Raw genomic sequence first — 6000 nt, 5'->3', positions numbered from 1 at the left:
GCAGTTGTCCTGGACCAGCTGGGGTAGTTGTCGAGAGGTCCCTGAAGCAAAATCCAATCACAGCCCATGGACAGCTGTCCACTCTGTCTCTGCAGGGTGGGTTCAGCCATGTATGACACCCTCAGAGTGTGCATGCACACAGATATGCAGGTGCCAATTAGGGACACTGAGACCACCTTAACTTCCATGGAAAAAAGCTGTCACTTGTGATATGCATGCCACTTACATATATTCTTTCCCTTAGCACTTTGATACCTTTTTGTCTAGCTTACAGTCCCACTAGCACAAAGCATTTCTTGGAAGAAAAATGAGGCCAGATAGGCATAAGGCTCAGACCCTGATATGGTTTGGCTGTGTCCCACCCAGATCTCATCTTGTAATCCCCATAATCCTCACATGTCTAGGGAGAGATCTGGTGGGAGGTGATTGGATCATGGGAGTGGTTTCTCCATGATTTCTCATGATAATGAGTTAGTTCTCACAAGATTTGATGGTTTTATAAGAGGCTCTTCCCTCTTCAATACTCACTTTTGTCTCTCTCGCCTGCCACCATGTTAGATGTCCCTCTACCCTTTCTGCCATGATTGTAAGTTTCCTGAGGCCTCCCCAGCCATGCAGAACTGCGAGTTAATTAAACCTCTTTTCTTTATAAATTACCCAGTCTTGGGTATGTCTTTATAGCAGTGTGAAAATGGACTAATAGACCCCAAAAAGGCAGGCAGGATACAGATTATTAGAGCACAAATTACAGGATTCTATTGGCCTTCTGGGGCCATACTTACCACACTCCAAAACACACTGAGAGCTCTGAAGGTGGAGAGGAGGAAAAGATTATTTATGTCGTTTTCACATAAAAACGACAAAAAGTAATCCTGATTCACAGACTGTACTGTGCAAGAAACCAGTGGGTTTTCTCAGGCAATTCAGTACTATCAGACAAAATTAAGAGAATTATCCAAACTACTGAAGAAGCGGAGTTCATCGGTTAGGTCTGACTGATTTGTCTATCAGGAGCCCAATGCAGCACTTATGCAAGCCCTATGTAGAGAATGCTACTTTCGAGGACAGGGTAGGTTAGGATGAGCTCTTTACTTCAGTGTGCCAGAAACACCTCCAGGTGGTCTAGCCCAGGTGGCTGTCACAAATGAACATATCATTTTCTTTTGAATTATGAGAGAGTATGACTCATTTCTCCCCTACTGCACACACTGCTTCATAGGACCCACTGAATTTGCCACCTGGTGAAATGGTTATTGATTTGTCTTTCCTCCAGGGGATCCCCCAGTTTCATTTCCTTCATTCTCCAGACAAAGAGACACAATTGTGTAACCATATGGACACTTTTTGCATTTTATCAAAATGGCATCTTGTAAATGGAAACTCACAAGAGATTAGCACAGATGTCAGATACAAAGTACTTTGATGGACACAGAAAAAGGGCATTTTGTAAACTACAGTGAAACCAGTTTCTTAAAGTATTTCTAAACTCACCAAAAATATAGAACTAAAGAGATCCTCAAGCCACTTTGAAGTACACATTGGTTTCTGTCAGAACAAAGGTAGAACATGTGCTGCTTTAACAGGAGATGTTAGAGACCCTGCTGTCCACATGACAGGCTTCACTTGTAGCTGACTTGCTTCTGCCTCCTGGGTGCTGCACAACGCCGACTGGCACTTGTGACCTGAAGCTAATACAAAACACCCAGGAGGACAGGATACAACTTGGGTTCACAGGGATTCTCCACTCTACTACAGGTGGATTCCTCCTGACCAAGCAAAGGTGACAGAGGAACTGGTGATACTTTTACCAAGATAAATCATGTAACAGGCAGGCTACTTGTCTTCTGAGGTCACACACTAAGTCAGTGGCTCACAAACTTTAGCATGCCCCAGAATCACCTGGAACACTTGATAAAACACAGATTGCTGGGCCCCACTCCAGTGTGTCTCCTTTAGTAGGTTTAGGGCTGGGCCCAAGAATTTGCATTTCCAAGTTTCCTGGTGCTGCAGATGCTGTAAACCCCAGTAACATCCTTTGAGAACCACCCCTCTAAGTTCAGTGTTGGTATAACATTTTTCTTTCTTGCTACCGTTGCGGTTCCCAGAGCTTGTGGTTGCGGAAGAGATGAGGGAAGTTGCAGCTTCTGCAGCAGCAGTTAGTATGTGGGAGCAGTCAAACCCAGGGGCTATTCAAGATGGATTAGTGAGGTGGGCGGGGCCTGGAATCGGGCAATCTTTCTCATGATTCCAGACATGTCTGTCTGTCTTGTCTGACAGTTCGAACCTAGTTTATCCATTTTGCTTTTAAGGCCCCCGTAAAGATAGTTTGAGTCCATTGGCCCACACCCATAGCAATGAGAACAGTATTAGAGAAAAGAAGATTGGCAGATGGACTCAGAGAGCTCATGTAGTAGCATCAATAAACAAACTTCATGAGGCACAGTTTCTCAAGTAGTTTTGCACAAGTGGTCATAGCAGGGCAGGGAAGGGTGCACCTAGAGAGCCCTGTGTAGGCGGAAAACAGTTTTCTCAGCAGACATTCCTGGCTGCTTCTGGTGGAGGATTCATTTGAAATTGTCAGTCTGAAATGCAGACAGCTACTCTGCAGCTCATTTCAGAGAACACCCATGTGCTCTAGCCTTCATTTTCTTTTTCCTACAAAACTTGTCCCTCTAAGGATACAAAAGGCAGTCTTTGGAGATCTATTTCTTTCTATACCTTGGCCCCAGATAGGAATTACGGTGCAGTGAAATGTTGCCAATGGGGTTGGGATTAAAAGAAACAATGAGTCTGTAGAATGGTGTCGGTCAATTCAAGGGTGTTTGTGTGAAAGGAAGGAACTAGGGAGTTACTATGGCTGCTGGCAATATCTCTGAAGGGATGGGCTATGGTCATTAACTACCGTACACGGCATACTTCAGAAGAGATGACACATTTATTTCTATTTATGTTATGTTTCCTTTGTAGGTCAGCTAGGGCTCTGCTCTGCCTCATCTCACTCCAGGACCCAGGCTGAGGGGGCAGCTGCTGTCTGAGCATTGCTGATTGCCATGGCAGAAGGAAAGAAAAAAGAAAAAATTGCATGCTAGGCCTAGAAGCTTTGGTCCAGATGTACATGGTTATCATAAGTAGAATTTCTTTTTTTTTTTTTTTTTTGAGACGGAGTCTCTCGCTCTAGCTCTGGGCTGGAGTGCAGTGGCGCCATCTCGGCTCACTGCAACCTCTGCCTCCTGGGTTCAAGCGATTCTGCTGCCTCAGTAGCTGAGTACTACAGTACTTCCCGCGTAGCTGGGACTACAGGCATGCACCACCATGCCCAGCTAATTTGTGTATTTTTAGTAGAGACGGGGTTTCACCATGTTGGCCAGGATGGTCTTGATCTCTTGACCTCGTGATCTGCCTGCCTCGGCCTCCCAAAGTGCTGGGATTACAGGCGTGAGCCACCATGCCCGGCCTTGTGAGTTGAATATTATCCACACCGCCTCCCTCCACAAATTCATGTTCACCCCAAACTTCAGAATGTGATCTTTATTTGGAAATAGGGTCTTTGCAGGTATATTTAGTTAAGGATCTCAAGGTGATATCTAGGTTGGTCCCTAAATCTAATGATGGATGTCCTTATACGAAGAGGAGAGCACACAGAGACAGAGAAGACCCTGTGAAGACAGCGGCAGAGCCTGAAGTGATGCAGCTCAAGTTAAGGAATGCCAAAGGCTGCCAGGCTAGGAAGGAAGGATTCTTCTCAGGAGCCTTTGGGGAGGGCGTGGCCCTCAGAATAGTGAGAGAATAAGCTTCTCTTGTTTTAAGCCTCCTGTTTATGGTAATCTCCTAGGAAACTAACACACTGGCCCAAGCGAATCCCACCGCCATACCCGATTTCAACGACACAGGGAAGGACAGTCTCACAGTGCTGGATAGTCTCTCTCAGATCCACCCTCTACCTTTCTATACTCTGCTCTGAGCCTGGAAAGTTAAAATTCAAGAACTGCATAAACAGACTCCCCTTTCCTCTGGCTCCTCGTTAAGATTTGCCAATAGTGGGAGTTCAGAGAGAGGGAGGAGAGTGAAGTCATCTAGTTTGCCACCTACCTCCCTGCCAGGCTGGTTGTAGCGGTGTTCCACTATTGAAGGCCACAGCTCCAGCCAGGCAGCCCCTCCTTCAGTTTCTCCTTTCTCTTGGGGTGCTAGTAACTGTTTCTTCCCCATACTCCTCTAGGCGTGGGGTGCAATAGCTGTTGTTAGCCAACGTGCTCTGTCATTCCTTGTTGGTTTCGCATTGCCCCACTCACAACCTTGTAAACAGTCCTTTTATTAATCTCTTCTCAATAACTTCATTTGAGCGTGCCATTTGTGTTCTGCTGAGACCCAGCAGACACACATACCACATACCCAGGAGGAGAGTTAGTGACACAGTGACGACCTTGCTAAATTGAGAAGCAGCCCTAGTGTAACAATGGTGGGAAATGCAATGAGACTGGCAGGTCACATGATGGCTTTGCTTCCACCCCGCCATCTCTGGCAGAGGAAGGAGTGTGAGCTCTGAAGCAAGATTCAAACCCCGGCTCCCCCGTTTATCAGCTGTAATAGGAACCTCTCTGAACCTCAGTTACTATTCGTGTATGATGAGTATAACAATGCTTCCTTTACGAGGCTGTTATGTGGATTAAGGGAGAAAAATATGAAAATAACCTAGCTGTGATAGGCAGAATAATGTCCCCCAAAGATTTCCAAGCCCTAATCTCTGGGAACTTGTGAATATGTTACTTTACGTGGCAAAAGAGACAGTGTGGATGTGATTGAGATTACAGACCTTAAAATAGGAAGATTATCTTGGATTACCAAGGGGGCCCATCTAATCACTTAAAAGCAGAAGTGGAAGGCAGAAGAGTTGGTCATAGAGATGCAGCACAAGAAGCGCAGACAGAAGAGATCAGGGTCAGAAGAATTTAATATGCCATTCCTAGTTCTGGGTGTGCAGAGACTACCTACAACGACTCAAAAGAGGCCTCTAAATACCAAGGGAGATGCCCAGATGGCAGCCAGCAAAGGAAACAGACCTCAGTCCTATAGACATTGATTTCTGCCGACTACCTGGATGAACCTGGAAATGGACTCTCCCCTAGAGCCTCCGGAAGGGAAAGCAGCTCAGTGAATGCCTTGATTTCAGTCTTGTGAGACTTGAAATAGAAAAACCAGCTGCACCTACTGGACTTCTGACCTACAGAACTGTGAGATAATAAATGGGTGTTGTTTTAAGCCCCTAAATTTGTAGTAATTTGTTGTAGTAGCAATCTAAAGTAAATCCACTAGCACAGCGAGGTCTTGGTGCGTGGTTTATGCCCACTGCACGTATGTTACAGGCGCTCAAAGAGGAGAGGTAGGCAAGATACAAAAGGGTCTTCTCAGGACTCAAAACAGTATGTGCTCTCAAAGAAATAAGCCTGCAGCAATTTTGCAACACAATATAGAAGCTGGCTTTCTCTAGTGCTTTCAAGCTGTCATGAATATGGGTGCCCTACATGAGTGGCCTCCAGCAGCAACAGCAGAGAGAGGAGTAGAGAATGTTGTGCATCTTGTGGCGGAAGCAAATGAATCCTTGTTATTCATTTGACATGCAGAGGAAAACGCATACCAGATCACATTGTCATCTCTGTGGCAGGATATCCCTTACCTAAAACCCTCAGTCCTATTATCCTCCTACCTTGAGGCCATTCCTGCTTCTAATATTTGCCCCTAATTGGAACACAGGCTAGCAAGAAAATGATTTCCTGCTGCTGGAGCCTTCCTTCTGTTCTCCTAAGCCAAATCCATCTCTCCAACCCCACAATCCCATACCAATATCTTCCAGCTCCCTAACCATCCAAATCTAACCCTTGACCAGACAGCACAGATCTTCGTTGCTCTACTGATTTGATGACTGGGGCTCCTATGCTTTTATAGCTCGGTCAAGTTGAAATAGCATCCTAGGAGACTGGGCTCCGAGCCAGGTATCAGAGACAT

Source organism: Pongo pygmaeus, chromosome 2 (assembly GCF_028885625.2).
Source record: "Pongo pygmaeus isolate AG05252 chromosome 2, NHGRI_mPonPyg2-v2.0_pri, whole genome shotgun sequence".
NCBI classification, from domain to species: Eukaryota; Metazoa; Chordata; class Mammalia; order Primates; family Hominidae; genus Pongo; species Pongo pygmaeus.
Note: the sequence above shows the minus strand (reverse complement) of the source record.